Source organism: Borostomias antarcticus, assembly GCF_949987555.1.
Source record: "Borostomias antarcticus genome assembly, chromosome: 15".
NCBI classification, from domain to species: domain Eukaryota; kingdom Metazoa; phylum Chordata; class Actinopteri; order Stomiiformes; family Stomiidae; genus Borostomias; species Borostomias antarcticus.
Window position 1 is genome coordinate 19,957,971 of NC_140248.1, and position 9,774 is coordinate 19,967,744.

At 55.4% G+C, this 9,774-nt stretch overlaps 1 protein-coding gene across 1 annotated transcript in view; it reads left to right on the forward strand.

Moving 5' to 3' along the window:
• The window catches only part of LOC311318316 (roundabout homolog 1-like), a gene marked incomplete at its 5' end in the record, with an annotated part of 112,929 nt that overhangs the window by 16,537 nt on the left and 86,618 nt on the right, over window positions 1-9,774 (forward strand).

Below are 9,774 nucleotides of genomic sequence, written 5' to 3' on the forward strand. Positions count from 1 at the left end.
TCTCTCTCCCCTCTCCTCTCTCTCTTCCTGTTAGATCATCTGGTTTTAGTCTCCTCTCAAATTCCTTTTCCATTACACAGAGCCTCTCGAACACAAACATGACTGCAGGCCGCTTGCTTACATGCACGTCCATTTAAAGCACTCAGTTCACTTAAGGCAGCGTTTAAGCCAGAGTGGATGCGGTCAGATGGCGAACGTGGCCAAAGCGAAACCCTGTAAAGACGTCCCCAGCTGTGTGTGACGGCAGGGCTGATATGTCCAGGCTGGAGGGAGAGGGAGAGAGAGAGGGGGGTGAGGGGGGGGGGGGGGGGGGTGAGATGATCATTAGGACGGGGTCTTTGTCTCCTGTCCTCTGTCCTCTTGGGGCCCGCTGTGTTGTTGCTGGGGGCCCGGTGAAGGCCAGCAGACGGAGGGGTGACTGACAGGTAAATAGAAGAGAACAGAGAAAGGTGGAATGTGTGATTGTTAGTGAAAGGTGTGTGTGTGTGTGTGTGTGTGTGTGTGTAGAGTTGAAGCTATTGACCCATATCTCTAGGGCTGCTATAATGAGTTCAAGCAGAGGCTCGGTCTGATAGTAGAGCACTGGGAGCACATATGGAATACACAATGTAAGGCATGTACTGTGTGTAGGGTATCACATGTATTCTCATTATGTCTCCCTCTATAATATATATACACACACACACACATACACACACACACACACACACACACACACACACACACACACACATTTCTGCTGCCAGCTCCTTGCTTCTCTCCGGAGTGTAAGTGTGTACTGTATGTGTGTGTGCGTGCGTGCGCGTGTGCATATGTGTGCGTGTGTGAGCGAGCACGCGTGCCGGGTGATGGATGATGTTGGGAGTGGAAGGATCCAGGCTGAGTGTGTGTGTTGCAGACTGGGAGCACTGGTGTTCCACACTCCCACTCCACTGTCATCATTAATCTTCTGAGATGAAATGGGGCTTTACCCACTCTGCAGCCTGCCTGCCCACTGCCCAATCTACCAGCCTCTCCACTTCACACTGCAGGATGTACAGTACATGTATAATTGCCTGATAGATAGATAGAGGGGGAGAGAGAGAGAGAGAGAGGAGGAGGAGGAGGAGGAGGGGTGGGTAGGTAGAGGATGGAAGGTCTTCAAAGGCTTCTTTAATAAAACATACGGATTGGTGGGCGCAGCTATTTCTCTCGCCTTCTTAGAAACTATATTCCCTCAAAGTCGGCGGACCGAAGGGCATCACAGCGTTACCGTGCCGACGGGAGGATCAAAGGCCTCCACGCGGAGGAGGGAGGTGATTAACGCCGGGTGACGGGCGGCTACAGTAGCGCCCGGACACCGCGGCTCTGAGGCGCAGGGCAGAACAGCCCCCTGGTCACAGAAACATCTTCCCTAGGATCACATTCCTTCAGTTACTCTTGGTAGCCACCCCTCCTCCCCCTCAACCCCCATCTTCTCTCTCTCTCTCTTCTCTCTCTCTCTTCCTCTCTCTCTCTCTCCCTCTCTCTTCTCTCTTTCTCTCTCTCCCTCTATCTCGCTCTCTCTCCCTCTATCTCTCCCTCTCTCTCCTTCTCTCTCTCCCTCTATCTCTCCCTCTCTCTCTCTCCCTCTCTCTCTCTCCCTCTATATCTCCATCTCTCTCTTTCTCTCCCTCCCTCTCTCTCCCTCTCTCTTCTCTCTCTCTCTCTCCCTCTATCTCTCCCTCCCTCTCTCTCTCTCTCCCTCTCTCTCTCTCCCTCTCTCTTCTCTCTTTCTCTCTCTCCCTCTATCTCTCCCTCTCTCTCTCTATCTCCCTCTCTCTTCTCTCTCTCCCTCTATCTCTCCTTCTCTCCCTCTCTCTCCCTCTATCTCTCTCTCTCTCTCTCTCTCTGCTTAACAGGCAGGGGACGGCCTTGGAAAATATAATTCTGACTTTGCTGCAAATTAGCGTGACACATCCATAACCGGCGTCCGTGCTGGGGCAACCATAGCTGTTTCTGTTCCCCTCGCGTAATTACCACGTAGTAAAGGATCTCTAGACGCGAGCGAATAACGCACCGTGTGCTGTAAGAGCGATAACAAATTAAGTTCTTAGTCCCCCCCCCCCACGCTGCCTTAAAAGAACGTTTTGTTTTCACCAAAGCAAGGCTTTAAGGAGAGCGGTGTTTCCGGAGATACGCCGTACCGGTGCCGTCGAATTTCAATCCGCTTTTCCCGTGTCCCCTCGTGGGGGGCTGGTAGGCCCGGAACAAAAGGGAAATGTTGTGTGCCGCACACGACGGCGCGTGTGTTAATTAGAATGTCAGACGGGATTACCGGCGCGGCGACCACCGGCGCGGCCGCGATAATGCCGCGTGTGCCTAATTGCGGAGCTGGTGGGGGGGGTGGGGGGGGGGGGGAACCTCTGCCGGGACTGATATGAGCTGCGCGTGTGCGCGCGGTGGTGAGTGCGTGAGGATCCTGAGTGTGGAACCTGGTGCTGTACGTGCACACGGGCGTTTTATAGTGAGCCGAGATGCGATGTGCAGAGCGTGTGTGTGTGCGCGCGCACACGCGTGTGTGTGTGTGTGTGTGTGTGTGTGTGTGTGTGTGTGTGTGTGTGTGAGAGAGAGTTATATGTTCTCTATGCATTCATTCTATTTCCCCTGACTCTAATAAGCCAGAAGTGATACATGTTCCCACATAGGACCATACAGCTCGTGTGTTTGTATGTGTGTGTTTGTTTGATTGGACGGGGCCAGAGAGTACCATGGGGAATAGGTGTCAAGCTGGACCAGGGGAGAAGAATGTGTCCTACCTTAATGTTGTTCCCGAAATAACTCTCCTCTCCTCGTCCCCCTTGTCCCTCCCAGGCTCCCGTCTTCGCCAGGATGACTCCCCTCCCCGGATCGTGGAGCACCCCTCCGACCTCATCGTGTCCAAGGGCGAGCCGGCCACCCTCAACTGCAAGGCGGAGGGGCGCCCCGCCCCCACGGTGGAGTGGTACAAGGACGGCGAGCGCGTGCAGACGGATCACGACAACCCGCGCTCTCACCGCATGCTGCTACCCAGCGGCTCCCTCTTCTTCCTGCGCATCGTCCACGGACGACGGAGCAAGCCGGACGACGGCAGCTACGTGTGCGTCGCCCGCAACTACCTGGGCCAGGCGGTCAGCCACAACGCCTCGCTGGAAGTGGCCAGTAAGTGCTGCTCTCCTCGCTATTGGGGTGTGGGTGGGAAGGTGGGGGTTGGGTCTAGGCAGCGCGTAGCTCAGGAGGTAGAGAGGCCGGCTGGGGATCGCAAGGTCCCCGGTTCGATCCCAGCTTTGGGGTGTGGCGAAGTGTCGTTGACGATGACACTGAACCCCAAAATCGCTCACGTGCGGCACGGTGGGAGCAGTACCTAGTACTGTGTCCTCACAACATGAAGGTCTCCGGGCCTTTCTGTGCGGTGTTTGCATGTTCTCCCCGTGATCGCAAGGGTGTCCCCCATAAAAGAACCCAATATGAAAAACATGAAGAAGAACAGAACGCTAACGCTGTCTGTCCCTGGCGAAGACGGACAGGAGCGCTTGGTTGCCCCCCGGAGGCGTGTCCCCTGCTGTCTGCCTACTGTCTGCTCCCAGCTGCCCTTGGGGGAAGGACGACGGGATGGGTGAAGAGCAGAGAAAAATGTGCCTCGTCACCTTGTCCTGTGCAAAATCCACCGTGTGACAATAAAAGTTGTTTGTGGTTTGTTGTTAGCCAGTGAGAGCAATGGTGACCCAGCTGTGTGCATCCAGGATATATGACCGATAGGCACGAGTGATTACATCACAACGTCGTGGTCAGTAAACCTGATGATCACAGAGAGCAGCTATTCATTAGCTCCTTAAGAGAGACGTTCCCGGTCAGAGACCACAGGTCCAACCCAGACCAGTCAGAGTCCTCCCAGTGAGAGACCGGGACTCCACTCGAACTCTGGAGATCAGGGACGGCAAGTCAGTTCTCCTCCTCTCCTACCCTTCCTCCTCCTCCTCCTCCTCCTATTCCTCCTCCGCTGGGACCTCGCTGCAGAGAGAGAGAGAGAGAGCGCTCTCCGCTGGTCGCCACAGCAACCCAGCCCTTACCCCAAATCAGAGGACAGAGAGTAGTTGGCTACCCTAGGAATCCCCCCCCCCATCTCCCCTCTCTCTCTCCTCTCTCTCTCTCTCTCTCTCTCTCTCTCTCTCTCTCTCTCTCTCTCTCCTCTCTCCTCTCTCTTTCCTCTCTCTCTCTCTCCTCTCTCTCTCTCCTCTCTCTCTATCCTCTCTCTCTCCTCTCTCTCTCTCTCTCTCTCTCCTCTCTCTCTCTCTCTCTCTCTCCCCTCTCTCTCTCTCCTCTCTCTCTCTCTCTCCTCTCTCTCTCTCTCTCTCTCTCTCTCTCTCCTCTCTCTCTCCTCTCTCTCTCTCTCTCTCTCTCTCTCCCCCCCGTTGAGTCTTTAGAGTAGATGGAGTCTCCCGGAGTACTAGAGCTTTCATAAGCTCCACCCGCAGACAGCATAATGACCCGGCAATTCATCTGTCACAGCTGGCCTTCAGCCGCCACGTCCAGCTCAAACGGGCCGGTTCTACGCCCGCGAGCGTCATAGGGTCGTGTAAGGTGACCTGCCAGCGCGCCCCTCCAGAGTCCGCCTGATGCATCGCGCCATGTCTATCACCGAGCGAGAAACACCGTAAAGCAGCCAGCGAAGCAATGGGGTATCGCATGGGTTCCCAAACTCCATCAATATGGGCCTCCTCTCTGAAAACAGTGACACCCCCGCCCCCCCAACCCCCCAAATTTGTAAATTTTGCAAGGCGGCGTTAGCTAGCCCATAACGTTACACAGCTAAGTTAGCTCGGTGGCACCTGTTGCTAGTTAACGTTCTGACGTTTTCGCACGATACATTCATGCCTGCGGGGGGAGGCTCTCTCTGCACTATCCACAAATTTAATACACATCTCTCCCATTATTTATTTCGATCTTCTGACCTTTAAAATCACGTTTCATTCATAAAAACCAGACATTTTAAAAATAAAAATTCCTTCTTTCTTTTTTTTCTAACCATCCCTCCGCGCCTCCCCTGAATTTCTTTGGGGCCCCCCAGGGGAGGCCCGCCTCACAGTTTGGGAATGCCTGGCGTATCGGGTCTGATCCACTCCTCCGCCCAGGGAGGAGAGACGGCCGGGCGATTCCCCTCCCCCGTGCGCCGCTTTCCCCGCTGTCACGGAAACGCTTCCGTTACCGCCTCCATTCCCGCTCCGGCCGCGGCGTCGGAAGGCGGTGCGTCCCCCCCCCCCCCCGATTAGTCCCTGCTTTACGGGTTTGTGTGAACAATCCTTGTTTCAACAACCGCCGGCCGGGTGACCAGGCGGGCGGAGTCGGTGGCGGCGGGGTTTTAGCGCGGCTTATCTTTGGCTACAAACACGGACCCGGCGGCCGCCGTCTCCTCACACAGCCTGACCCCGGACCTCGGCTGATCCCTCTTAATGCCTTTTTAAAACAGCAGGGTTTCCCGTGCGTAGACCCCCCCGGCGTGTTCACCTCTCCTCCCCTCGTCTTTTCCCGCCAGCTATCTCCGCCAGAGCGGGGTGTGTTCTGGTTGGACCGAGCGGTCCGCTCTGCTGTGCTCCGGTCTGGTCCGGTCCGACGAGCAGGACTTCTGGCTTCCGGACTTCCCCGTAGGCCTCGTTTCTGCTTAATATCAACTCCAGTACAGTCATCCATTTTCAGTTGTTCATTGAGAATTTTCCAGATTAACTCAAAGCCTTCCCGCTTTTAAACCAAAGCGGTCCCTTAAACAGCTGAGAAAACACATTATCCAGCCGGCGTGTCACAGCTATGTTCAGACAAACAAGAAATGGTACGACCTTAGGATGTCAGATAAGGGAGCTGTTTTGTCTTGGGGGGGTTCGTTTCTAATGAAATATGTCTCTCCTGCAGGCAGTGAAAACTCTCACGGCGTGACGCTAATGCTCATACGCGACCGCACTCTCGCGCACACACACGCGCACACACACACACATGGACACACACACACACACATGCCTAATGTCCCACCCCTCCTGTTGAGTGAACGGAATGTGTTTAAACATCAAAGCTAATTCCCCGTGGCCAGCGCTTTACGGAAACACCCGTGAATCGAGTTACTCCTGTACGGTGTTATCTGATCTCTGATAACTGTACGGAGTTATTTGATCTCTGCGCGGCTGGTCAGGTGACCCGATGTGGGATCACATGCTAACATGTTGTCGAGAGCGTGTGAAGCAACTACCATCACACACCGGCCCTGTTATAACACACTGCCCCCTCCTCCTGTCCTATATCCCCCTCTCCACTCTTTCCATGTCCCCCTCTCCCTATGCAGGCCCTCTCCCTCTCTCTCTCTCTCTCTCTCTCTCTCTCTCTCTCTCTCTCTTCTCTCTCCCGCTCTCTCTCAACCTTGTGCCAAGTCTCTAGGAACCCTTTGTTTACTTGCCAGACTATTTGCCTTTCATTAACTTTATTTCACGGAGCATCCTTTCCGCTCGGCGCTCGCGGTGGGAGGTCCTCGCGCTGCCGAGGGAAAAGGCCAGCCAGGGGTCTCTGGAGGAGACACGCCCGCCCACACGCCCACGCGCCCACACGCCCACACGCCCACGCGCCCACGCGCCGATCTCAGAGCGGTCGGACTTCCAAGTCGTCCGGAGAGAGCGTCCGAGCGGCAGACAAAGGGAGCGGTCCTGTCCGCCTGTAGCGCGTCGTCCCCGACGTCGGGCTTGTTTCCCGTGTCCGAGCGCCGCCCGGTCTCCATGGAAACGCGGGCGGCCGGCCAGCGCTGCGGCGGCGTCTCAGATAGGGGTGAGGGGGAGGTCGCGGACAGGAAGCGCGGCTTTTTGCGTACGATACGCTCAGCTACTACGGGAGGTGCTTCGTCTTGGAAGCGTCGTATCTGCCCCATGTCCTCATAGGGGGGGGGAAAACACTCTCCCTGCGAAAACGTCTCCACGGCCCACCTGTCACACCTGACGCAGCAGCTGTGAGGGGGTCAGCGTTGTGTTTGTGCGTCCGGCGGTCCTCTAGTCCAGACTATGCTTGTGCCTCCGACAGGTGCCGGCACCTTATTTGGCCGGGGTGCTGCCCCTGGCCTGCGGCGTGGCCCGTTAGACACGCTTTCACTCAGTTTCGCCGGAGTGAGGAATCCGACAGGCTGCGTGTCCCAGAATAAACCCCCAGCTTAGCTGTGCGTTCGGGGTTACGACCCTGGAGGGATAGGGGGGGGGGGGGCAGAGGTGAGAGGTCAGGGTCGCCGGAACATAGTAGTATGCACTCCGTGGCTCCCTGCGGAGGGGTCACACTGAGGGGACAAAGCTAGCAGGAAGGAGGAGAGATAGAGAGAGAGGGAAGGAGGGAGGAGAGATGAGAGAGGGAGAGAGAGGCCATAAAAGAGGCCTGCGTGAGGACGGGGGGGGGGGGGGGGGGCATCTTCCCGATGACACGGATTAACGACTCTGGCCGCGGCCTCGTGCTCCCCTGCTGCCAGAGCCAGCCTGGCTCGCCATCTATCACGCCGTTTCCCCCGGCCGCCCCGCCTCCTCTCCCTGCCCCTCCGGCTCCTCGGGGCGCCCGCCGCCCTGGCCCGGACCCGGCCTCGGGAGAGTTTATTTTAGGTACTGGCGGGGTTCAAAGTTGAGGTCAGACCGGGACCCTGCGCTGGCTGAGTTATGCCCTTCCAATCCGTCTCTGCGGGGGTCACTCGCAGGGGTCAGAGGGTCACCGGGTCGGCCGTGTGTGGCTTAACAGAACTGCCTCTGTCTGAGTCTGCGGAGCTGGGGACCTCGTGACAGTGGTGGTGGTGAGTGGTGGGTGGTAGTGTGGAGGGCCTATGAACCAGCGAGATTAGTTCGCGACGCATTATGTGTGTGTGTATGTGTGTACGTGTGTGTGTGTGTGTGTGCGTGCATGTCTTTCTCTCGTTTGTTTGTTGTTTTTGTTTGAGATTCATATTGCACATGATCCTGTTCTCCGCCTTTGGTTGGCGAGGAGTGGATTTGAGTGGACAGACTGGCTGTCATTGGAGCGTATAGACTTGCTCTGCCTTTGTGTAGGTGTGTGTGTGTGTGTGTGTGTGTGTGTATTTGTGTGCATGCGTGCGTCCATGTGTGTGTGTGTCTGCGTGCGTGTTTGTGTGGGTATGTTTGAGTGCGTGTGTGTGTATGTGTGTGTGTGTGTGCATCATGTGTGCACATGTGTGTGTATGCGTGCGTGCATGCAGGTGTGTTTGTTTGTGTGTATGCGTGCGTCTGTGTGTGTGTGTGTGTGTGTGTGCATGGTGTGCATGTGTGTGTTCCGTAACCAAGCCTGTGATGCGGGTCCCCTGGGGGCTCAGACCCAACAAACAGAAGGGATTATGGGTAATTGGGGTGGAGGTTGACGAGTGGAGGGAGATGATGATGCCTCTTGGTCAGAAGATCAGATGATTAGCAACCCCCCCCATCCCCCCCCCCCCCCCCCCCCCCAAAGTTAAGCCAAAAGGCCAAAGTCACCGGCGTCCTTGACAACTAATGGAACGAGGCAGCGAGGGGAGTTTGATCAGATCTTCAAATGAGTCGTGGTGAAATTCATGAGCTGATACAGATGATGAAAGGGCTGTGGGTGGAGCAGCCCGGGGGGAGAGGCTGCCTGTGTGACTGGCTGCTCCCCGCACACCGACAGCACAGCAGACCCAGACCCCCCCCCCCCCCCCCGGGTACAGTAGACATGATCAAAAAGATTCACTTTGGTTGCGTGCGTGTGTGTGTGTGTGTGTGTGTTTATTGAAACAAACAATTTAAATCAGTATCTTCTCAAAATATGTGTGTGTGTGTGTGGGAGTGAGTGTGTGTGTGTGTGTGTAAGTGATGAATGGATGAAGTATATAGATACTAGAAGGTCAAATAGCTGGTTCTTCAAACACATTTGGGGACACATTTAGAGATTCTGCGCAGCAGGTGCAGAACTCCATACAGGAAGTCCAACAGAGAGGCTCTCTCCACTCTCTCCACAGTTTGCATCTTTGCAATACAAATGAGTAATGTCTCTCACGTGCTGGGGGTTTCTTAAATAGGACTTGTTCCCTGGCTCCATCTCTGACAATCCACCCCTTGTCGATAGGACTCCTTAACAGGGGTTTAGGGATGTCACTGTGGCACCATATCACTGTCTGATTGCTTTTTGTACGAGCTACACCCCCAGTCACAGTGCCCAGAACCTCCAGGTGACACAAGCCCCAGACTCACGCAGAGCATCAGAACATCGCCGGGTCAAGGTGGAGTGGCTCCAGTTCGACAAAGACCGCCATCATTGTGAGGCCTTTATGGATGACTGTGATCAAAACATCTGTCCCAGGGAGCAGAGGGATCCAGAAGGGCCTGGAGGAGCTGATCATCTGGGCTCATATGAGCTTCAAGCCGGTGAAGTCCAGATCCCCGGTGCTGAAGAAAGGAAAGACCCTCAACAAGTTCCGCTTTGCACTTGTCAGGACCCACGGACCGAAAAACCGCTGAGGAGCCTGGGAAAAATGTTTTGACTCTCAGCCTGAGAGACACATCATCCATCTGAGCGACCCCGCTGGGTCACCTGGGTGAGGGTGTCAAATTGCTGAAATACCTGAAACACTTAATGACCCCAGGTAACGTCACTGATGATGTGTCCAGGTGCATCACAAGATGATGAATGATAAAGGTTCCTTACATGACATGTAGTACAGTTACCTGGTCTCTCCCTCCCTGTAATCTGACGACCATCAGAGTGAGCATTCTCAACTTATAGTCCATTATGGCACCTTCCCCTCTTCTC